At 37.8% G+C, this 26,541-nt stretch overlaps 1 protein-coding gene across 13 annotated transcripts in view; it reads right to left on the bottom strand.

The window, feature by feature from the left end:
• Pgant9 (polypeptide N-acetylgalactosaminyltransferase 9) overlaps positions 1-26,541 on the bottom strand; it is a 264,067-nt gene that overhangs the window by 182,039 nt on the left and 55,487 nt on the right. For 8 of the 13 annotated variants that reach the window (XM_067770414.1, XM_067770397.1, XM_067770404.1 and 5 more), the window contains one exon: positions 3,718-3,781. The exons of 3 other annotated variants lie outside the window; for them this stretch is intronic. The gene's annotated coding sequence lies outside the window, so the exon portion shown is untranslated. Of the gene's footprint in view, positions 1-3,717; positions 3,782-16,733; positions 16,753-26,541 lie in introns of those variants that run through there. 2 more of the 13 variants (XM_067770406.1, XM_067770413.1) reach the window with 1 other exon arrangement.

The following is a 26,541-nucleotide window of genomic DNA, read 5'->3' as shown; positions in this document are numbered from 1 at the left end:
CGTCTTCGCGCTCATACGAATTTAAGCTTGTCATCACATTTGTTTTCGGAAGCGTTTCATACCATAATCTATCATTATTTTTTTGTTAATATATTTTTCTTCTATGACTTGTAAGCGGCATTGCTTAAAGCGGAAACTTTTGGCTAATCATTTCTTATTATTAATATTTCGTAATATTCGGTGCTAAGATTTGACTGGCGGATCAACTTTGAAGGATTTTCATTTATTTCTAAACAATACCAGTTTAGTTAGTAATACCAAGGTTAGGTTGAACTGGTCGGTTAATAAAGACTTCACATAGATTGAATATGTTCATAGTGTTACCAGAATTTGTTTGACGACCTAACGGAAGAACCCCAATCAGGTAACAGGACTTATGTTATAAAATAGCACCGTCCTCTTGGAAAATACTAGAAGTTTTGTAGGACCTAGCTTAATTGCTGCCTCAATACCAAACATGGTCACCAAAAATGAATCTCTTATACGTAAAAAATTAGTATATGAAACTATCTTAAATAAACATAGTTGCTCATATATTCAATTTATCGAAATATTTATTCACCAAAGGCTGCAACAGTTTTTATACCCAGATGTACTTGTACACAGGGTATTACAACTTTTATTGGATAACAGTTGATTGTACATGTATAAAGGAATCGAGATACATATAGACTTCCATATTTCAAATCATCAGAATCGAAAAAATATTGATTAAGCCATGTTCGTCCGTCTTTTCCGTCTCCCCTTCCGATAACTTGAGCAAATATTGAGAAATCTTCACCAAATTCGGTATACGGGCTTATCTGGAATATATTCGTATAGAAAATGAGCGAAATCGGAGGGTAACCACGCCCACTTTGCCGATATCGAAAATTTAGAAAAATGGAAAAAAAATTTGATAATTCATTAATTAGCTAAGAACATCACTTAAATACATTTCGAACATGGGCGTGACCCGCCCCTTTTTCAATACTCTTTCCAAAGTACTTTTAATTTAATGCAAATGATTTCAGAATAGAACCATATATGTATTAGAGTTATAGTGCAGCCTTATAACACTACTAACCACACAAAGCAAACAACAACAGCATTTCAACTGCACAGCTGGTTATGAATTGTTCGGTTTCACCCGAACTTCTTAATTGTTTTGTTTTTCAATTTAGGAAAATAATTTTTATACTCAGCTGAGCAGAGCTCACAGAGTATATTAACTTTGTTCGCATAACGGTAATCCGTAACGGCATAAACGAATCGAAATAGATATAGCCTTCTATATATCAAAATGATCTGGGCGAAAAAAGAAATTCATTTAGCCATGCCCGTCCGTCCGTCCGTCCGCAAACACGATAACTTAAGTAAATTTTGAGTTATCTTGATGAAATTTTGTATGTAGGTTCCTGGGCGCTCTTCTCAGATTGCTATTTAAAATGAAAGAAATCGAACTACAACCACGCCCACATTTTCGATATCGAAAATTTCGAAAAATCGAAAAAGTGCGATAATTCATTACCAAAGACGGATAAAGCGATGAAACTTGGTAGGTGCGTTGACCTTATGACGCAAAATAGTTAGTAAAATTTTGGGCAATGGGCGTGGCACCGCCCACTTTTAAAAGAAGGTAATTTAAGAGCTTTGCAAGCTGTACTTTGGCAGTCGTTGAAGATATCATGATGAAATTTGGCAGGAGCGTTACTCCTATTATTATATGTGTGCTAAATAAAAATCAGCAAAATCGGATGACGAACACACCCACTTTTAAAAAAAAAATTTTTTAAAGTCAAATTTTAACAAAAAGTTAATATCTTTACAATATATAAGTAAATTATGCCAACATTCAACTCCAGTAATGATATGGTGCAACAAATTGCAAAAATAAAAGAAAATTTCAAAATGAGCGTAGCTCCCCCCTTTTCAATTGCATTCGTCTAGAATACTTTTAATGCCATAAGTCGAACAAAAATTCACAAATCTTTTTGAAATTTGGTAGGGGCATAGATTCTATTACGATAACTGTTTTCTGTGAAAATGGGCGCAACACAGTCCATATTAAGTAGAAGAAAATGAAAGAGTTCTGCTGGGCGAAATTAAAAGCCCTTGGAATCTTGGAAGGAATACTATTCGTGGTATTACATATACAAATAAATTAGCGCTACCCGACAGATGATGTTCTGGATCACCCTGGTCCACATTTTGGTCGATATCTCGAAAACGCCTTCACATATACAACTAAGGGCCACTACCTTTTAAAACCCTCATTAATACCTTTAATTTGATACCCATATTGTACAAACAAATTCTAGAGTCAACTCTGGTCCACCTTTATGGCGATATCTCGAAAAGGCGTCCACCTATAGAACTAAGGCTCACTCCCTTTTAAAATGCTCATTAGCACCTTTCATTTGAAACCCATATCATACAAACACATTCCAGGGTTACCCTAGGTTCATTGTGCTAAATGGTGATTTTCCCTTATTTTGTCTTCAAAGCTCTCAGCTGAGTATGTATTGTTCGGTTACAACCGAACTTAGCCTTCCTTACTTGTTCAATTTACGCAAACAAATTTAGTTTAAGCAAGTAATTCAAGGGGAATGCGAAATACAAACAACGTTTTTTAAAATTTGCATTTTTCGTATTAAAATGCCTGAAACTTTTTCATAGCAAATAAAAAAAAAAAAACCAATGCAAAAGCACGCAAACGAAAGAAATATGATAGAAATGTATATTCCATGGATAAAACAAGTTTGTTTTTTGGAAACACGTTAAAATGCAAATTAGTTGCAAAAGATACGGAGCGATTTACAATGATGACGCATGAGCAGCAGAAATATGCCTTTAGCGCTACAACAAAAACAACAACAAGGAGAAATATGCCTAAGAAAAATATTGTTAGGTTGTTTCAATGGAGCATTAAAAGGCCAAATATGAACAGGGGCATTAATATGCATATAATTAAATATATATACACGGATCAAATCAGGTGAAGTGAACTACCATTTCTTCCTCCTTATCTTCCTTGCATCTCTTGCAACACCTTTTAGAGAGTGCCCAGTCAGTAATGCTATTAGTGTGAAAATTTTATCACTACTTATGTTATATGCATGACGGAATCTTTCAGGATCCCATTTTGTACAGGTTTTCTTACATGTTCGACATCCCGGTGTTATTAGCCATCTTTCGTCGACTTGACTGTAGATGTGCTCTTTTAGCATTAGCTTGCATGTGGCAAGGGGCATACATAAGCCTTCTTTGTCGGGAAGAATCTAACTTGTTGTAATCTGCCTAGCATGCTCGTCTGCAGTGCAGTTTCCCTCTATGTCCCTGTGTCCAGGGCCCATGTAAGGTGTAAACGATTCTTTTGGGCATTCTATTACAGAGATCGGTGATAGTTTAGTGCTACTTCAATGAATAGTAATATAGAATGAGTAAGAGCCAAGAGAATTGATAGTCGCCTGGCTGTCTCTGAAAATAAAAATTATATTGTTATTATTGTGTGTCCCTATCCTAACTGTGGCTCTCATAATGGCTGATAGTTCTACCTGGAATACAATTCAGTGACCGGGAAGTCTGAAGAAGAGGTGGAGATCTAGGAACCTTTAAAAGATTCCTCCTTCCTTCAGGGGTAGGATTTCACGAATGATCTAAAGAGCTACGCACTGCTAAACTTTAATTCCGAATTCAATATTGTTCGGTCTAACTTTTCTGGAATAAAATACTTACGATGGCATTTAGTTATCGTTGCTCATAATTATATATTCGGGAGATGCGAGGATTTATTATTAATCTGAAAGTAGATTAAAGACAAATAATGTTTCAATTAATTGCTTAGCACTTAGACTATGTCTTATGTTTGTATTTTCTCAGAATTTTGTTCTAATTGCTGACTTACACATTTTTGAAAATTAATTATCGAAATGCGAGTACATTTATTGCTCCTATACAGAAAAAGATGTATTCAATATATGTATAGCTGCTCTCCCGTTCGCTCTGTGTCCCGTTTCACGAAACATACAAATATTGTTATACAAACAAGCTTCTTTTAATAAGAAAAGTTGGTGCGAAAAAATTGACTTGTATTACCAGACTTGTATTTTTGTGAAACGGACCCCTACAGTTATCTAGATAATCTAATTACGATTCAAAGAGAAAACCCGTTTTAAACATCGTTTAATGATAACTGGGACTTTATACGACAGAAATCATTTGATGATTTGTCAAATAAAGTGTCAGTTAACGTTAACTTGAGATAGCGAAAACGGCCTTAAGTGTTTATTAATACAGTTGTTGTTGTTGTTGTAGCGGTAAGGACACTCCCCGTAGGAGGAAAGATTTAGTATGACAGCATAAAACTTTCACGGCCATACCGTCCTCCCACCTCTAGATCCATGAGGAGCTTGGGGTCGCCAGAACCTAGGTTGTTAAAGAAAGAGGGTAGGTGAGGTTGACAACTGAGTTGGAGAAGTAGTCATATCTTTAAGTAGTCTCTTATGACCTTTTTCATTGCCTCTGATAAGTTAGAACTGAACTGTAGGATAGCCAACAGAGGGTGAAAACCTACACGTAGTTGAGAATCGATGCTCCAGTAAGCGCGAAGAAAACGGAAGTTTCGATAACTCATTGATAAGTGAATAACTCAAGATGATGAAAACGGTCCCTAATGTAATTTGCATACCGACGGGCCATACCGTACATTCAAAATTTGCAAAGAAATTATATGTAATTTCTTTTTGAAAATGGCACTTTTTGTTGTGCCTGCAGAACAATTAGTGCCATCAAAACACTGGCAGTAAAACTCTTCTACGTAGTCTGAGTTGCATACGCGTTATATTAGAGCTCACTCCGAAAATTTGAGTACACTCTGAAACCAAAAATATGCCTTATAAATATAAACTCAATTTAATTGATAAACAGAAACCCAAACAAATTTTACTACCACCAATCTTTCATCGCTTTTTATTTTCTGTCTTTAACAATTAAGTCTTCGAACAAATGCTTTTATTATACTCAGCGTGCTTTGCACACAGAGTATATTAACTTTGATTGGATAATAGTTGGATGTACAGGTATAAGGAATCGGGATAGATATAGACTTCCATATATCAAAACATCAGTGTCGAAAAAAAATTTCATTGAACCATGCCCGCCCGTCCGTCCGTCCGTACGTCCGTTCGTCATTTAACACGACAACTTGAGTAAATATTGAGATATCTTCACCAAATTTGGTACAAGGCCTTATCTGGACCCAGAATAGATTGACATTGAAAATGAGCGCAATCGGATGATAACCACACCCACTTTTTATATATTTAACATTTTGGAAGACACAAAAACCTGATTATTTAGTAAATAATACACCTAGAATATTGAAATTTGAGATGTGGACTGATATTGAGACTTGATAAAAATTTGAAAAAAAATGTTACATAAATTCTTAATCGTAAATCAAAAACCGTTAAACCTATCGCTACAAAATACGTCAGAGGTTGCCTTTACTATAAGGAATGCTTTGAAGAAAAATCAACGAAATTAACCACGCCCACTTTTATATATACGAACCTTGGACGAAAATAATAAGCTATATCTTAGCGAAAAAGAGCTTTGTATCAATAGCATTTTACTTTCTATATTGGATTATAACACTAAATTGGAAAACACTAAAATTTTTGGAAATGGGCGTGGCACTGCCCCTTTTATGACTAAGACATTACCTATGTTTCGGGAGGCATAAATCGAAGAAAAGTTAATATATCGTACACATATTTTCCTTATAGCAGAAAATATTTCTAGTAAAAATGGACGGGATCCGTTAAAGACCACGGCAACTTAGATGCAAACAAGGTTAAAAGGGTCGTAGACTAGAATAATAAGCTATAACTTAGCAAAAAATAGTTTTGAATCAATGATATTTCACTTATCAAGTTTTATTGTAAGAGGAAATGGGGAGACATTTTCTTTTAAACGGGCTGTGCCACGTGTTATGTAGAAAAGTAATTTACCTGAAATGAAATGTACAATTTAAGCTCACGCTAAGTATATAATGTTCGGTTACACCCGAACTTAGACACCTTTATTTGTTTATACCATCGTTTTCTTCTGACATAAAGCCTTTTTCCATAAAATCGTGTCCCTACTTCGTTTATCCTTTCCTTGAATAAAAACCTTTTATGGAAAACAATAAGACTCAAATATAAACCCATAATTCATATAAATATAAATAAAGTTGTTGCATGTATTGTATAGCAAATGGAAATTCATAAATTAAAATACACAAATAAAAATTTATTCAATTGTCCGCACAGCCAGAGCCACCGACAGGCTTTTGTACAATGTGGAGATTGAGTATTCAATCAGCAGCAGGATTCTGCTTTTGCTCCGCTCGTTCGTTGTTCATGTCGCCACTTGAAATTTTCAACTACGGCTTGATTTTGCTTTCTTCTCATTTTTTTATTTGAGTACGACAGCATTTCATTTTTGTTGACAGCAACTACAAAAGCGTAAGATCTTCTTTGCCAATAATTATGCGCTTCCCTCACAATATTTATTTATAATTTTTTTTTTTTAATTTTTATTGAAGATACCTATGATATGATGAGGCAAGCCGCGCACTGTCTGCTGCATTGAATTATTGCATGCAACATTTGGTTTGTGGTACAAAAACTTCCACGACTGCCCGGGCTAACGACAGCAACTTGCTCTGGCAAAATTCGGAGTTGTAAAAATTCGAAGGAAAATTGGAGGGAAAGAAATCTTAAGTTAAGAGTTATTTTAGTACCGGGTACGTACATACATACATATGTAATATATGTATATGTGCATGTACTTTTAAAATAAACTGGAGTACGATGATTCGTGTCGGCCAGCAGTATCAAACTTTGCCGTCATCATCTTACCTCATTCCCTTTACATTTCCAGCAATTTTTGCCCTTTACATTTACCATGATGCTACAAACATAACAACAACCATTCACCATTCAACCACAGTGACTCAGCTGCACTCAGTGTTTATCTGCTTTTGGTGGACAAACAAAGAAATTTTAATTTGAAAAATGCGCGCAACGTCACAAAAAATCATTTATCATTCATAACAATGAGAGCTTGGCTGGCGTTTAAGGCGTACCATTTTATGCTGAAATTTATAAAATTGAAAAGATGATTGCATAAATTTTGGTATGATGTGAAAATTAGAAACCAAAACACTAGCAAAAAAAATTTAGAGGTTGCACCGACTATAAATATAAAAAAATCTTTAAAAATTGTGGAATGTTTTAACATAAATTCGGAGTAAATTTCGGTCGTATCACATACTTAAGGTAAAGAAATATTAAATTAACAGTGAGAAAAAATTCGGACTATATATTTTTCTTAAGGAGTCATGTAGTAATTTTTAACAATCAGTCTATGACCACAATGGGGTAGTAGTGTTCGAGTGCTCGCCTACCACACCTGGGTTCAATGCCCTAGAAAATCAACATGAAAATATTTATAAAAATATTTTTTCAATAAGAAACCTATTTTTATAAGCGGGGTTGCTCCTTGGAGATGGTTTGGCAAAATGCCAAGAAGATTTCTCCCATGAAAAGCGAACTCCGCATAAAATACAAAGGTTTCGTTCCGACAATTTGGAGGAAAAATTAAAAATGAGCTTGGCGCAAATTAGAAGAGGTATTTTCCCGAATTTCCCCAGAGAAACACTTTAAATTATTTATTTTTTTGTTAGTATTAAGTTCTAAGGTCAAAATATTGTTTTTTGTTTTAGGAAAACTTTCGGAGTAAATGTTTTTCGAGGAATCCACCACTTAAAGTATAACCAACTTTTTCCGTGTATTAATGTGCGGCTACACTCGCACTTTTTATTTATTTATTAGTCTACAAATTTAACAACTATTCAGACGAGGTCTTGTATTAGAAAAAGTATTAGATAATTTAACATAGTAGTAAGAGTGCTTAAAAAGGAGCTGTATGCCCAGTAGGAGGCTGGCATGAGGTGTTGAGTATGTTGTGTGAATGGAAGGGACTTCGAGCAACAGAAAATCTGATTACGTTCTATACTATTGGTGCACAATTATTAGTTGTTACGTTATTACGAGCAGCAGAGTACAACTTTCAAACAGCAATTATGGTTGCGCTGCATGGGAGGTTGGAAAGGACGCGTTCCCAAGCCACCCGCCTAAAGATTGGTTTTAATTATTTAAGGCAACAAATAAATTATTTTTAATTAGGAAGATCAAGTCAGAAGTGTTAAAATGGTTACAATTATTATTAAAATCCTCGCACAAGTAACGAAAAGGTTCGTGCATTTCAATATTGGGTCTGCATGTGCATACAAATATGGCTGAAAATGCCTCGACGGCCTGAAGTGTATGGGAGCTTCGAAACTAGTTTCTTTGAATAGCATATTTAACGCAGGAAAAGTAGATAGCAATGCAGTCCTCATAGTTATTCCTCCTATAACAGAAACCTTTAAAATTTTAACCTAACTGTATTGAAATGGTTTTTAGTTCCCGGGGTTTTTGAGCAATTTTTTTGAGTAACTTCTTTAACAAAATAATCTAAAAAATCTAAAACTGCTCTCATCTGCAGGATTAAAGTTTTGCCAATACGTTCTATATTTCTGCCTTGCGAAATTATTTAAAACCTTGTAGATTATTAGCTCCAGATTATTTAGTTAAAATCTGAGCAAAGATGAGTCAAAATCTCCCACCCGTCGGTATGGAATACGCCTTTAGTAACATATTTAGTATTGCGTTTATATTCGACTAAGCTTTTTAGGAGTAAAACCTAGTTTATCTTCACTTTCGTACTTAACTCCTAATTAATTATATAACTCGATTTCCCATACAAATATTTCGCTTCGATAATCGCTTATTATGATAAAATTGTTTTTCATAGATCAAATTCCACCTCTAGGCATAAAAGCGAAACGTACAAATTTGACAGAAAATCATCTAGTTCTCAGCAATACAGATTATCTTCCCAGAAATATTTAGTTTCTAGCAACTTTCAATGATTTTTTCTTTCATAGTTTTTGGGAGTAAATGGTTTAAGCAGAAAAAGCTTCAAAGGTCAATAAACATTTCAATTGTAGTCAAATATCCAGTTTTACGCATTTTCGAATGGTTTCCCAAATTTCGAAACTAGACAAATATCGTATATTTTTCAAAGAAATTTTGGAGGTTTCAAAATTTGGAAGGGGGTGTTCGTCCGGGAAAACATTTTTTTATCGTTCAGCATAGATTTATTGAAGAAAAGCAAAAAATAAAATACAATTCCAAAATTTTCGGACGAATAGGGACAATCTAAAATTATAGCACTAGTTAAAAACAATAAAAAGTTTCGGCTTAAGTAGAGGTACTTAAAAAAAATATATATAAATTGCAGCCACAACAGATTTTTCTTAATTCTAAGAATCATGAAAAACTCAATGCTTTGACTAAATTCAGTTTCAGATAATTTCTAAATCAGCACTACTTTTTTTTGCTCATAATGCAATTTCGCACAGCTCCAATTTACGTCTCGCTTACAAAATTGTTTACTGTCAACCTGCGGCAAAAATTATGAGGCCAATTAGCGTTATAAATTTTACTTACAAAGAGTAATGTTTAGCACGTTTTTTTACAGTTGTTTTATTACCACAACAACAACAAGCACTAAAAAACTCGCCTCCTTTCGTTATCTGCAAAACTTTATGCTCTAATTTGTGGCGGCCAGAAAATTTCTTATTGCCAAAGAAACTACAACTACAAAAGGAGATTAAAGATTAAAAAACAAAAAGTAAGTTGCAAATTGTTGTTTGAAATGTGCAAATACTTTAATTAACACACGTTGTTGTTGCTTTGGCAAAGCAGCTGCAATCGACAAAATCCTCTGTAAACAGCGAAAATGAAACAAACAAAAAACAAGTAAAAGTGTCTAAGTTGGGGTGTGACCGAATATTATATACTCAGCGTGAGCTTCAATTGTGCATTTCATTATCATTTCAGGTAAATTACTTTTCTACTTAACACATGGCACCGCCCGTTTAAAAAAAAAATGTCTCCCAATTTCCTCTTGCAATAAAACTGGATAAGTGAAATATCATTGATTCAAAAATATTTTTTGCTAAGTTATTATTCTAGTCTACGACTCCTTTAAACTCGTTTTATATCTAAGTTGCCGTGGTCTTTAACCGATCCCGTCCATTTTTACAAGAAATATTTTCTGCTATAAGGAAAATATGTGTACCCAATTTCATTACGATCCGTTAATTTTTCTTCGAGTTATGGCTCCCGAAACATAGAAAACTGCTTAGTCATGAAAGGGACGGTGCCACGCCCATTTTTTTGAATTTTAAGGTTTTCCTATTTATTGTTATAAATCTACTTGGGAAATGAAATACCATTGTTATAAAGCTCTTTTTCGCAAAGATATAGCTTATTTTATTCGTCTACGACCCTTTTAAAAATCTTTTATATAAAAGTGGGCGCGGTCCTTAACCGATTTCGTTAATTTTTCTTCAAAGCATTCCCTATAGTAAAGGCAACCTCTCTGCCGAATTTCGTTACGATAGGTTTAACGATTTTCAATTTATGATTAATAATATTTGTAAAATTGATTTTATCACAAGTGTGCGGTGCCACGCCCATTTTAACCCTTTCGCCCCTACTGGGACAATACGTCCCAGCAAACTTCAAATATGTGTATAACTTTTATTTTTTATCCAATTACGCATTGAAATGTGCCCAATAAAACCTTGAAGCCTTCTTTGATGATCAGTAACCGCATTCCGTCATTATTGACATCAAATTTCCCGTTACGCAATATTTTGCATAGACATGTCGCGAAATTTCATCAGTAACGCGTTGTATTTCCGTGTGAAACGTCTATCTGGTACCGTTTTTATTCGTAATATACCGCTTGCTATAAAGTTTAGGTGTGAATAAATATTATTCCTTCGAAATTGGAATGAAATTATAATGAAAAAGTAAGTTTTTTATATTTATAACTGCATTGGGACATATAATCCCAATAATGCATTTGTGTGGGATAATAATATCCCAATATTTGTTTATACCTTTAGATGTGTACAAATTTTTGGCTCTTTTGGTATTATTGGGACTTATTCGTCCCACCTGTAAATATTAATAAATGTTATTGGGATTATATATCCCAGGATAACGGTAAGGATTCAGGTATGCCAAACATCTTATATTTTAGTCATATTACAGGATTAGCTGTCGTAATGATCAAAACACAGCCTGATTTCGAAAAAAAAAACTCAGGGGTGAAAGGGTTAAACAAAATTTTCAAATTTTCATCAAGAGTCTCAATATCAGTCCACACGTCAAATTTCAAAATTCTAGGTGTATTATTTACTAAATAATCAGGTTTTTGTGTTTTCCAAAAAATTATATATATAAAAAGTGGGCGTGGTTAACATCCGATTTCGCTCATTTTCAATACCAATCAATTCTGGGTCCAGATAAGCTCGTGTACCAAATTTGGTGAAGATATCTCAATACTTACTTAAGTTATCGTGTTACCGGACAGACGGACGGACATGGCTCAATCAAATTTTTTTTCGACACTGATGATTTTGATATATGGAAGTCTATATCTATCTCGATTCCTTTATACCTGTACAACCAACCGTTATTCAATCAAAGTTAATATACTCTGTGCGCAAAAGCACGCTGAGTATAAAAATTAACAAAAAAATGTTTTTTTTTCGCCTCCAGTTTCTGTGATAAATGTTTCCAACTGTAAATTGTACGCGCTTTGCTTTTTTTTTTTTTTTTTTTTGTGCTCAACTGAGCAACTGGGCGTGAGTCACGTGCCGCATTTGACATTATTGCCACTTGCTTTTGATAGGTGCGCCCATTAAGACTTCTTGGTGTTTTTTTCGTTTTTCTTTTTGTTGTTGTTGCTACAGAAAACCACACGTAACTTTAAAAAAATTAAAGCTGAAAAATATTTGCGTAACTCAGGCAGCTGCTCGTAGCGAAGCGTAAAGAATTTGGAATGTGAATGACTGGTTGACGGGTGCAGAGGATTATTTTTGTTTTTTTTTAGAAAAAGTGAGTAGGCGAAACAAATTTTAAAAGTAAAGTGATAAATAAATCTTGTGTGAACTTTGAAAGGGCCTTGTCCCTCTGTCTTTCTCAACTCGGTAGAATTCTGCCCAACTTATGCTTCAAACGCATGCAAGAATACTTTCTGAGCGGATACGTCTTCATCTATTCGCATAACATTACGTAGCATTTATGTTTTTATGCGTAAAGTTCCTACTTAGTAAAACCTCCATCGATACAAAACGTTGACATTCCAGGAAAGATAAAGCCTATATATTCCGGAGAACTTTTGTCTTGATTACTTTAAAGTCATCCCATATTTTCCCAGCACCGTCCGTGATTCTGAACCGTACTTTACGTTGTTCTTGTTTCTAGCTTTATCTAGACCTCTTTCACCGCATGAACCACTTTTTTCGCCTCTTTATATATGGACGCATTTGATCAAATGCTGAACTCAGTCTTTATCTGCTAAGCGAAGGCGTAAGGCAAAGTAGAGCCCACTGTACACCAGATAATGTCGCTACAACTGACTTAGGTATGTTTCTATCATTCTTGTTTTCTTCATGCTATCCAAAGCATCTAGGTACTCTCAGTTAATTGTTTGGCAAAAAAGGATTGCTATCCTTCTGTTAATTTCTTGCTCTACGAGGGATGGTGAAAACGATTCTTAAACCTGAATAACAGCCAAGTGCCAAGTAAGTATTTGAAATGTTTCTATTAATTATTTTACAAATTTGGGTAGTTAGGGCTGTTTCTCGACTACCAGTTATTCGTCGTTCGTTGATTTCGTTATCTCAACGCCCTGTTAAATATTTCTTAAATGTTCGTGGAAAGATGGCAGCGCTACCAATAGAAGAAAAAGAAGCTGTCAATATCAGTATTAAACAAAAAATACATGTGGCAGTCAGCTGTTTTTTGGTTACAAACTTAACAGATGGCGCCGTCGAAGTGACACATTTTAAGGAGTGGATTGACTGCCTGCTGCCTGTTAAATCTATCGGTATAACTCGAAGCACTGCAGTAACACTAACATGGACCAAACTACCGTAATTGAGGAAAGTCCAGCACGCAATATCGCGGAAACCACTACGTTCGAAAAAATTTACCAAAACCTAAACATATAAGTATTGTTATGAAAAACTAAAGATCAGTGCTCAAAAATCAATAGTCAACTAATAAACAATGAATTTAATTAACGTTAACACAAACACAAAATTTAATAAATCTAAAATATATAAACTAAAAAAAAACCAAATATGTACAAAGCCAACCTTTTATAATAATACATAAAAAAAAGAAAACATGAAATTTAAATAAATTTCCCAAGAAAATTTTTACTTGCACAATCAATAAGCACCAGTTTGCTGTGCATTCATCCGCCGTCATGTACATCACAACAAAGGGGAATGAAAAAAAAGCAGTACCCAGTCGATTGTTATAATCACACAACTGTTTGATTAGAAATTAATTGCTATTACTGCATCTTTGTACAAGCTCACCAATGTCCAATCGTAACAAAATAACCATAGGAGATGTCTGCTGTTGGTTTACTGCTTACAACAGCAAAAAAAAAGTAATTAAGGGAATATGAACCCAGTCAGCATTTTGTAGATTCTTCAGCGAATTGGTATGCTTACTTTGCAGATAAAATCTGATACTTTTAGTAGTCAAAATAGCTCATATGACATAATTCTAAATGACGACCCCTGTTTTGAGCATATTTAAAATATAGAAGAACTCAGCTCAAAAACTGTTAAAATTTGTCGAGAGCATGATGCGAATTGATGTGACATGATGTCATATGATATTTAATGCTGTGATGTAGCTGCGAATTTGTGACGCGATATCACTGCTTCATTGCTTGCCTACAGACTGCATCCTAACAAAAAGTAAGCCAACACCATGTCGTTATTCTCAAGGGAGGTGATATTCAACAAACTAGAGAGATGTTAATATTATATTTGTATATTAGAAAAGGATTAGTATGCATATTTTAGTTAACTTCGCATCAATCTGCTTGTGATGTTGGCACATTAAAAAATTGTTTGCTAATATTTTTTCGTAATACAATATAAAAGATCTGAAATTCGGAAAAATTCAATATTTAAATGTGAATGACACTCATATGAGTAGGTGATCATCTAGAAATTCGTGGCTTTTTATTGCTTTTTCATGCTTTGGTGGCAACATTACCCATTGTTTGTCGAATGTAGTTGATTTTTAAACACATTAACCCATTTTGTTTTATCGCAGAATTTTAACAGCAATTTAACATTTAAGAGTCATAAAACAGTTAAATTCACACTCCAGTAGACGCGTGCTACGTTTTATTGCACGTTTAGACGTCACAGCTGGCAGGACACTACTACATGGCGAGTATTTCAGGCTGACAATTGAACACAAAAAACAAAAAAAAACAGAACCAAATATTTATTTAATGCACTTGACTCATTTGAATGTGGGCCCAAAGGCACTTACAAATAGTAACAGCAATTTGCGTAAACAATCCCGAAGAAATTTTATTTCGGTGTCGATGTCGTTGTGATTTGGCGCCGTAAGTCTAATCCCGTAAGCCCACTAGGTTTAGATCAGTTCTTTAATCCATTTTATTTCTTAGATATTCATCACCACCGATATTTGCGTAAAGAATTATCATCGGCAGTTTATTTAGTGCAGAATTGCGGAAATGAGCTTCGTAGAACGTCAGAAATTAATTCGGTCTTCATTAATATGTGATGTGAGCGCACCGACTGAGATTCAGGAGAGAAAATATTGAATCGGTTTTCGCTTGTTTGTACTTTAAGCAGTAAAGATTGATTGCGTGAATTTTATGCTCCAATTTTCCATCAATATTCCCTTTGTACACACATACCACTATAGAAAATTTTGCGATTGTATTAGAAGCTCTGCTGACGTAGGTTCTGATATCCTATTCTCTCTATCAAATCCCTATCAAAATATACGCTTCAACTACCTATTTTTTTAAATTGGTTTCAAATCATCAAGGCATATCTAATTTATGTAGTGTTCTATGCAATGGCACAAAGATAATTAACACCGTTAGTTAATTTAGAGTACACAAATGTAATTTCTAATACAGTTATTTACGCTTGAAGGCATTACTAATGAAGACGGGTGTTTTTCTATATATTCTTTAGAAACTTTCATACACAAGCACGAATGTACAAATTTATGTATTAAACTGGAATTTTCAAATAGCAAAAAACAATTAATCACATGACAAACGCATTAAAATGCAACATATTTTTACCGCTACGAGCACCTCCTCCGTTCGCCAACAATTGGTTGATCAGTTTACTCATGCGCATTGCGTTTGTATGCTGCAATTTCAGTTACACGAAAAGCGTTTAACCAAACACCATCGAGTCACGCATTCCGAACACATAACCAGTGTAGCTTATCTACTTAGTCGTAGGCATTCAAGCACTAAAACACCTCTGTATGTCAATAATGCTTACATTCAAATTTTGAAAGCAAATATTCAGTCAAATAACTACATTTTATAGTTGGTAGGTGCTACATAAATGTAATGCATGTTTACATGCCGTTTACATGATGAGTGTTAAAAGCGGGTACATTACTGTAGTTGCATGTAAATTTGTTTGGTGCTGTTCATAAACAATAACTGCTCAGTAATTGCATGTATTTGTGGCACTTGAATCTCTTGTGAATATATTTGGATTTATTGCGCAAACTTTAACTTCAGATTTTTAGTTGATGTGCTATTTTATATTGTATTAAAAAAACAAAAAGAATAAAATCAGTGGTACACTTTAGGACAATTTTTTGATCCCTTTGCTTACGGTGTGGGGAATCCTGAATGATAATTATACGCTAACGATAATAAGCCGTCGAAGCTTTTCTCATATAAAAAGGAACCCCTCTTTTGAAGCTCAAAATATTTGGTTTCTGGTAAACTCGTAGACATTGTCTTCTAGATGTACATATTGTGGTGAATATTGGCGTCACTATGCTGTTAGTAAATAATCGCAACAACAAAAACAGCAAGCAGCCACTCTTATGTACATGAACACACAAAGCAAGCAATACTTACGTACATAGTAAGCGACGAAAAATATCTCACATACACATATGTAGTCTGATGATGTGGTTACTCACACATACACACGCATATGGCTAGAAGAAATGCATAACCTACAGATATACATGTATATATCTGGGTAACCAAGCATGAGGTGCAGCTATTCTAGAACACTTGATCGTGAAACGACTAGACCTTAGGAGAATTGGCGAACGAGATAACCGAGAGAATAAAAGCAGCGCAAGCTGAGGAATCAGTAATCAGTTTGATTTAAACACGATTTTTTGAAGTACGTGATACTGACTTATAATTTTACTATTACTAAATGAAGACCATTGTGCAATACTGAATATTGGAGTTATTTATTCGACAGTTTAGCGACACGAACGTTAGCAGAAGGTAAATAATTATCAGAAAATCCCCAAAATTCGTTAAAATATGTTTAAACATCAAACTTCACAAGTACTAGTTACTCGCACCTTAATACTATTGACTATATGCAAATTTCAATAGCTATGAATAAAATAGATGCTTTCTAAACAGAAACGAATGGGTGAAGATTTTTTGGTATAAAGAAGATTTTTTAAATACCCAAAAGTTTCAATTGCAGATTTTCAGTACTCAACCTTTATATCTTCTTCTTACCGCCCTCTTCCTCTCCTCTCTCCAGCCGCTCGCTACTTCTTCTGAAAGTTCTGATTATTCATTAACCATGATCGATTACCGTTACTTTTAAGTGGTTTTTAACTACCGCTTTTCTGGAGTATACAGAACGAAATACGTAATGATTAGCTCTAGGACTGAAAGTGGTTGGTAAGTTTGCTAAATTGCATCTAAATTTTATTTTTGTTTTTTCATTCTGATTGATCAAACGGTATCTAAAAAAATTCAGCTCTATTTAATCTGCTTCCTTCAAACATTCCATCATCTAGTTATTGTACCACAGCAAATTTTATATGTTTCCAGAATTAGCGCCAATATTCGAATAACAGTTGTTGTTAAATCACACACATTACGGAATATTTTTTATCGTGATTTTCAAGTTGTTATTTATATATTTTTTTTTTTTCTGTTTTATTCACTTTTTTCTTTATAATTCGTTGGCATCGGATAGCGTGACGTTGAGTCGCGTGGTAAGGTGTGCTACAGCTTTGGTGACCCACATTTTTTGAAGTGTTGTTTGTTGTTGGCCTTTATGTGTGGTTGTGAAATGCGTGTGATGCTGAGTATCAACATTATCTTTATTTGCTTTAATCATTCTCACTTTTTTCTTGTATTTTTATTGTCGTAATTTGTTAACCTCAGACATTAATTTATTTATTTACTTTTTTTCGTTCAATTATGACTCGGCATTAAACTTTTGTTGGGCTGAAATGCAGGTAAATCCGTTTGTTTTAGTATTCGCAGTGCCTATATGTGCGCATATATATTTTTGTTTTTTTATTTATTTGCATACTAGCCTTTACCCGCGGCCCCGTCCGCAAGGAGAAAATGAAATATGTGGGCTATTCACGTTAGCCTGCTTATAAAGTTATCTGTTTAAAATTTTTTTTCTGTCTAATGCATTTTATTTTTGTAATTGAGTAAAAAAAAGAACTTTATGAGCTGATAACCTGATAGGATCCGGAAATGATAACGAAATTATCCAGAAAAAGCCACGAAATGACCCCGACGCTATCGCGGACGGATCCCGAAAACCATCTAGAAACGCCCCGGAAGTGTTTCCAAAAGTTCCCGAAGTAGTCCCAAAAAAACCCGAAATGACAACGACACGATTCTAGACTTATCCAGATAACCACACAGAAATGATGCCTGAAGGGTACCAAATTGATCCCGAAATAGTCCCGAAAAAGTTCCGAAATTACCCTGACGGGCTCCCGGACGGATCTCAGAAACCATCCAGAAAATATCCAGGAAGGGTCCCTAAATTATCCCGACTAACTCCAGAAAAAGTTCCGAAATGGCTCCGAGGGGATCCACGATGGATCGCGAAAACCATACAGAAATGATTCCGGAAGGATTCCAAAATGATCCCGAAATAGTCCGGAATTGACCCAGATGGGATCCCGCACAGATCCAGAAATGATCCCGGAAGGGTGCAAAAACTATCACGGAAAAGTAACAAAAAATCCCGAAATGGCTCCTACAGCATCCCGGACAGATTCGGAAATGATCTCGGAAGGGTCCCCAAATGATCCCAAAATGGTCCCGAAATGACCCTGATGGATCCGGCAAACCATCAAGAAATTATGCCGAAAGGGTCCCAAAATGATCCCGAAATAATACAGAAAAAGTCACGAAACGACCCCTAGAGGATCACCAAATGATCCCGTATTAGCCCCGAAAAGGTCCCGAAATAACCCCGACGGGATCCCGGACAAATCCCGAAAACCATCCAGAAATGATGCCGGAAGGAATCCCAAATGATTCCGTAAAAGTCCCGCATTGATTCCGACGGGATCCCGAACGGATACCGAAAATCATCCAGAAGTGACGCCGGAAAGGTCCTCAAATGATCACCTAATAGTCCCTAAATGACCCTTAAGGGGTCATGGACGGATCCCATAAACCATCCAGAAATGATCCCGATATATTCCCGAAGAAGTCCCGAAATGACCCTGACGGGATCTCGAACGCACCCCTAAATGACCCTGACGGGATCCCGGACAGATCCCGAAATCCATCCAGAAATGATCTTGGGAGGGACCCCAAATGATCCCGAAAAAGTCCCGCAATGATTCCGAGGGGATCCTGATCGGATACAGATAACCATCCAGAAGTGATGCCGGAAAGGTCCTCAAATGATCACCTAATACCATAATGACCCTGACGGCATCCCGGACTGATCCCAAAATCCATCCAGAAATGATCTTGGGAAGGTCCCAAAATTATCCCGAAATAGTCTCGGAAAAGTTCAGAAATTACCCTGACGGGTTCCCGGACGAATCCTGAAAGCCATCTCTAAATGATCCCGAAAAAGTCCCGAAATGACCCTGACTGGACACCGAAAGGATCCCGAAAACTATCCAGAAATGATGCCGGAAATGTGCTCAAATGATCACCTAATAGTTCCGAAAAGACCCTGACGGGATCCCGAACGGATCCCGACAACTATCTAGAGATGATGCCGAAAGGGCCCGCAAATGATCCCGTATTAGTCGAGAAAAAGTCCCGAAATGAACCCGACGGGATGCCGGACGAATCCCAAAAACCATCCAGAAATGATTTTGGAAGGGACCCCAATGATCCCGAAAAAGTCCCGCAATTATTCTGACGGGAATCTGAACGGATACCGAAAACCATCCAGAAGTGATGCCGGAAAGGTCCTCAAATGATCACCTAATAGTCCCAAAATGACCCTGACGGCATCCCGGACAGATCCCGAAATCCATCCAGAAATGATCTTGGGAGGGTCCCCAAATTATCCCGAAATAGTCTGGGAAAAGTCCAGAAATTACCCTGACGGATACCGGACGAATCCTGAAAACCAATCTTAAATGATGCCGAAAAAGTCCCGAAATGACCCTGATGGGACCCGGAAAGGATCCCGAAAACTAACCAGAAATGATGCCGCAAAGGTCCTCAAATGATCTCCCAATAGTTCCGAAAAGACTCTGACGGGATCCCGAACGGATCCCGACAACTATCCAGAAATGATACCGAAAGGGCCCGCAAATGATCCCGTATTAGTCGAGAAAAAGTCCCGAAATGACCCCGACGGGATGCCGGACGAATCCCAAAAACCATCCAGAAATGATTTTGGAAGGGACCCCAATGATCCCGAAAAAGTCCCGCAATTATTCCGACGGGAATCTGAACGGATACCGAAAACCATCCAGAAGTGATGCCTGAACGGTCCTCAAATGCTCACTTAATAGTCCCAAAATGACCCTGAGGGCATCCCGGACAAATCCCGAAATCCATCCAGAAATGATCTTGGGAAGGTCCCAAAATGATCCCGAAATAGTCTCGGAAAAGTCCAGAAATTACCCTGACGGGTTCCCGGACGAATCCTGAAATGATTCCGATAAAGCCCCGAAATGACCCTGACGGGATCCCGAAAGGATTCCAAAAACTATCCAGAAATGATGCCGGAAAGCTCCTCAAATGATCCCCTAATAGTTCCGAAATGACCGTGACGGGATCCCGAACGGATCCCGACAACTATCCAGAAATTATGCCGAAAGGGTCCGCAAATGATCCCGTATTAGTCGAGAAAAAGTCCCGAAATGACCCCGACGGGATCCCAGACGAATCCCAAAAACCATCCAGAAGTGATACCGGAAGAGCCCCCAAATGATCCCGAAAAAGTCCCCAAATGACCCCGACATACTCCAGAAAAGGTTCCGAAATGGCTCTGAGGGAATCAACGACGGATCGCGAAAACCATACAGAAATGATTCCGGAAGGATCCCAAAATGATCCCGAAATAGTCCGGAAATGACCCAGATGGGATCCCGCACAGATCCAGAAATGATCCCGGAAGGGTCCAAAAACTACCCCGGAAAAGTAACAAAAAATCCCGAAATGGCTCCTACGTCATCCCGGACGGATCCAGAAATGATCTCGGAAGGGTCCCCAGTTGATCCCAAAATGGTCCCGAAATGACCCTGATGGATCCGGCAAACCATCAAGAAATTATGCCGGAAGGGTCCCCAAATAATCCCGAAATAAAACAGAAAAAGTCACGAAACGACCCCTAGAGGATCCCCAAATGATCCCGTATTAGCCCCAAAAAAGTCCCAAAATGACCCTGACGGGATCCCGAAAGGATTCTGAAAACAATACAGAAATGATGCCGGAAAGGTCCTCAAATGATCCCCTAATAGTCCCGAAATGACCGTGACGGGATCCCGACAACTATCCAGAAATGATGCCGAAAGGGTCCGCAAATGATCCCGTATTAGTCGAAAAAAAGTCCCGAGAGGACCACGACGGGATCCCGGACGAATCCCAAAAACCATCCAGAAATGATGCCGGTAGGTATCCCAAATGATCCCGAAATAGTCCCGAAATGACCTCGTCGGCATCCCGGACGGATCCCGAAAATTATCCAGAAATGATGCCGGAAAGGTTCCCAAATGATCCCGAAATTACCCTAATGGGATCCCGGACGGATCCCGAAAACCATCCAGAAATGATGCCGAAAGGGTTCCCAAATGATCCCGTATTAGTCGCGAAAAAGTCCCGAAATGACCCCGAAGGGATCCCGGACGGATCCCGAAAACCATCCAGAAATGATGCCGAAAGGGTTCCCAAATGATCCCGTATTAGCCGCGAAAAAGTCCCGAAATGACACCGACGGGATCCCGGACGGATCCCGAAAACCATCCAGAAATGATGCCGGATGAACCCCAAAATGATCCCGAAAAAGTCCCCAAATGACCCCGACGAGATCCCGGACGGATCCCGAAAACCATCCAGAAATGATGTCGGAAGAGCCCCCAAATGATCCCGAAAAAGTCCCCAAATGACCCCGACGATATCCCGAACGGATCCCGAAAACCATCCAGAAATGATGCCGGAAGAGCCCTCAAATGATCCCGAAAAAGTCCCCATATGACCCCGACGAGATCCCACACGGATCCCGAAAACCATCCAGAAATGATGCCGGTAGGTATCCCAAATGATCCCGAAATAATCCCGAAATGACCTCGTCGGCATCCCGGACGGATACCGAAAATTATCCAGAAATGATGCCGGAAAGGTCCACAAATGATCCCCTAATAGTCCCGAAATTACCCTGATGGGATCCCGGACGGATCCCGAAAACTATCCAGAAGTGATACCGGAAGAGCCCCCAAATGATCCCGAAAAAGTCCCCAAATGACCCCGACGATATCCCGGACGGATCCCGAAAACCATCCAGAAATGATGCCGGAAGAGCCCCCAAATGATTCCGAAAAAGTCCCCAAATGACCCCGACGAGATCCCGCACGGATCCCGAAAACCATCCAGAAATGATGCCGGAAGAGCCCCAAATGATCCCGAAAAAGTCCCCAAATTACCCCGACATACTCCAGAAAAGGTTCCGAAATGGCTCTGAGGGAATCAACGACGGATCGCGAAAACCATACAGAAATGATTCCGGAAGGATCCCAAAATGATCCCGAAATAGTCCGGAAATGACCCAGATGGGATCCCGCACAGATCCAGAAATGATCCCGGAAGGGTCCAAAAACTACCCCGGAAAAGTAACAAAAATCCCGAAATGGCTCCTACGGCATCCCGGACGGATCCAGAAATGATCTCGGAAGGGTCCCCAAATGATCCCAAAAGGGTCCCGAAATGACCCTGATGGATCCGGCAAACCATCAAGAAATTATGCCGGAAGGGTCCCCAAATAATCCCGAAATAAAACAGAAAAAGTCACGAAACGACCCCTAGAGGTTCCCAAATGATCCCATGTTAGGCCCAAAAAAGTCCCAAAATGACCCTGACGGGATCCCGAAAGGATTCCGAAAACAATACAGAAATGATGCCGGAAAGGTCCTCAAATGATCCCCTAATAGTCCCGAAATGACCGTGACGGGATCCCGACAACTATCCAGAAATGATGCCGAAAGGGTTCCCAAATGATCCCGTATTAGTCGCGAAAAAGTCCCGAAATGACCCCGAAAACCATCCAGAAATGATGCCGAAAGGGTTCCCAAATGATCCCGTATTAGTCGCGAAAAAGTCCCGAAATGACCCCGACGGGATCCCGGACGGATCCCGAAAACCATCCAGAAATGATGCCGGATGAGCCCCAAAATGATCCCGAAAAAGTCCCCAAATGACCCCGACGAGATCCCGGACGGATCCCGAAAACCATCCAGAAATGATGTCGGAAGAGCCCCCAAATGATCCCGAAAAAGTCCCCAAATGACCCCGACGATATCCCGGACGGATCCCGAAAACCATCCAGAAATGATGCCGGAAGAGCCCTCAAATGATCCCGAAAAAGTCCCCATATGACCCCGACGAGATCCCACACGGATCCCGAAAACCATCCAGAAATGATGCCGGAAGGGTCCCCAAATGATCGCGAAATAGTCCCGAAATGATTCCGGAATAGTCCCGAAAATGTTCCAAAATAACCCCGACGGGATCCCGGACGGATCCCGTAAACTATACAGAAATGATCCCGGAAGGGTCCCAAAATGATCCCGAAATAGTCCCGAAAAAGTCCCGAAATTACCCCGGCGTAATCCCGGACCGATCCCGAAAACCATCCAGAAATGATCCCGGAAGGGTCTCGATATGACCCTTACGTGATTACAAATAAGGTGAAGCTAATTATAAAACCATGTTAATAAGGCAGCAGGCGCATTGGAGCGAATAAAAAGTTAGATAGAAACATACAGGTAAAGCTAATAAAAGCGTGCTAATAAAAACAATTGATGGAGGGCGGATGGCGGGAGTAGAGGAGAGGACCACTGATCGTTCCCCCAAAATTGTCTAGATCTCGTTCTGTATGTACCAGATACCAAAAACTATTGATTTAGGAGAAAATTTAGATTGAGTTATAACAATTTATGGATTTTACACCAGAGGGGGAATAAAGGGGGGCGGGCGGAGGGTGTCACTGCTTACTTTGTAAGCCCTCGACTTATTTGACCCCTTGAGTCTGTGATATTGGTGAAGGCCAGTATACGTAAAGTTATAATGTGTAAAAATTATGAAAAATAATTTCTCGAAGGGTCGTGGGACCCCCACCCCTCTTTCCATGTTCGAAAAAAATTTCGCTAGTATACTACTGTCTGTGTCCCAAATTTCATCAAAATACGTGTAGCCATTCTGGCGTGATTCGGACGCAAAGACGAAAAAATATAATAATTAAATTATAACTGTTCCTAGGGGGCGGGGACCACGCCCCTTTTGAAAAATATATAGCTAGTAGATCCTTCTAGACTATTGGCTATATGTGTGCAAAATTTCATCCAAATCGGTCCAGCCGTTCTTGCGTTATTGAGTCACAAAGACAAACGTCTGGACAAACATCCAAACATCCAAACATCCAAACATCCAAACATCCAAACATCCAAACATCCAAACATCCAAACATCTAAACATCCAAACATCCAAACATCTTAACATCCAAACTTTCCCATTTATAATATATATTAGATTAGATGCATGTGTATGGGCTTAAGAGCACTTGTGCACATGGCTATCGATTCTGTTGAGATCGAATGTGCAATATGTTCATTAGACTATATTAAAAACTGTAATCCTCTGAAAGCTCCTAATGTGTTGACAGTATCTTCAACAAATATATTGGCAAGTGCAGCTCTTTTTATTCTTACAAATGCTCTAACTATAAAATAAAAGTAAAAAGTTAAGTAGAGTTCACTTAAATGCTAAATAAAAAGCTAATCAACAAGCAGGAATATCACATTAATTTTTATTTTTATACTCAGCTGAGCAGAGCTCACAGAGTATATTAACTTTGTACGCATAACGGTAATCCGTAACGGCATAAACTAATCGAGATAGATATAGATTTCTATATATCAAAATGATCTGGGTGAAAAAAGAAATTCATTAAGCCATGTCCGTCCATCCGTCCATCTAACCGTCCGCTGTAAACACGATAACTTGAGTAAATTTTGAGGTATCTTGATGAAATTGGTATGTAGGTTCCTGGGCGCTCATCTCAGATCGCTATTTAAAATGAACGAAATCGGACTACAACCACGCCCACTTTTTCGATATCGAAAATTTCGAAAAACCGAAAAAGTGCGATAATTCATTACCAAAGACGGATAAAGCGATGAAACTTGGTAGCTGCGTTGACCTTATGACGCAAAATAGAAAACTAGTAAATATTTGGACTATGGGCGTGGCACCGCCCACTTTTAAAAGAAGGCCATAACCGTTTAGACGGTTAAGCGCCAATTAAGTAAGTAATTTAAAAGTTTTGCAAGCTGTAATTTGCCAGTCGTTTTAGATATGATGATGAAATTTGGCACGCACGTTACTCCTACAACTATATGTGTGCTAAGTAAAAATTAGCAAAATCGGATAACGAAGTCAAATTTTAACAAAAAATTTAATATCTTTACAGTATATAAGTAAATTATGCCAACATTCAACTCCAGTAATGATATGGTGCAACAAAATACAAAAATAAAAGAAAATTTCAAAATGGGCGTGGCTCCGCCCTTTTTAATTTATTGTTCTAGAATACTTTTGATGCCATAAGTCTCCACAGCTCTCAGCTGAGTATGTAATGTTCGGTTACACCCGAACTTAGCCTTCCTTACTTGTTTTATTTTTATTTCGGCCTTGAAAAGTCCTTCTGTTGTCCTTTACAGCTCTGCAATCTTTTTCGTAAAATTATTTTTCAGTCTTTGATAAAATGAGAAGTATACTTTAAGGGGCTACCTACAAAATTTCCGGAACGTTTCAGCAAAACTTTAAATTTATAAGCGTTAGGTTAGGTTAGGTTTAAGTGGCTGCCGTCCGCATCGGAGCGGCGCACCTAGGCCTTTACAGGCCCATTGGATTTGTTCCTCCTACAAACCACTTCGTTGAGCTTGTGAAGCTAACTAAGCGTCGTGTATTGACATCAGCTATATCAGTCAGATCTACGAGAAACATCTTGCCCATAAAACGTTGCCTCCTTCTACCGACCGCTGGACATTCGCAGAGTAGATGCCTAACAGTTGCAGGCTCTTAATGTTGCTGCAGATTCTTATAAGCGTTCCATTTGCAACTTTATTTTTTTCGACCCAGTTTAGTGAAAATCCTTAATTCTTATAGAGGAGAAAATGCATGAAAAAAACTGGTAAACTGGTTTCTAAGCATTACAATAGATATCTTCAATTTTTGACATTACTATTCAATGGGTTTGAAAGCCACATTTTCAGTTTTTTGCTTTGAAATATGCTATAAATATATAAAAAATTAAAAAAGTTTTTGACCAAAGCAGCTAAAATTTAAAAGTTCTTTACTTACTACTACTGTTAGAAAAACACTAAAACTAAAAGAAATTATATAACTGGTTGGAACAAGTCCGTTTTGAGTACGGTAGGACTTTCATGTTATAATGGGGCCTGTACGTTGAATTTATTTACTGTCACAGTCTAATATACAAATATTTGTAGCTATGTCTAATGATGTGCATACGAGTTGACTGAACTTTTAAGTTTGCTGACATATCGTCGTGCAGAACGCTTTGTTGGAAGGAATGTTGATGTAGGCAAAAAATACAAATATATATATATACAAAAGTACTTGCAATGCCCCAGAAAGAAATGTCAGCAGGAAAACTGCACAGATCATCGCACGGCAGTGTTAACAGAGCTCCTGAAGGATTTAAGCCCAGGCTTTAAAGTTGTAGGACAATCGATCAATGCTCCAATAATCACCCAAATGAAAAAATGGGAGACAGTCATACAAAGCGCTAATCGGTTGCGAAGCGGAACAGTTGGCGGCCACACTTGTGCC

Source organism: Eurosta solidaginis, chromosome 3 (genome assembly GCF_040869045.1).
Source record: "Eurosta solidaginis isolate ZX-2024a chromosome 3, ASM4086904v1, whole genome shotgun sequence".
NCBI classification, from domain to species: Eukaryota; Metazoa; Arthropoda; class Insecta; order Diptera; family Tephritidae; genus Eurosta; species Eurosta solidaginis.
The sequence above is the reverse complement of the archived record's forward strand: the minus strand, read 5'-3'. Positions and strand labels throughout refer to the sequence as shown.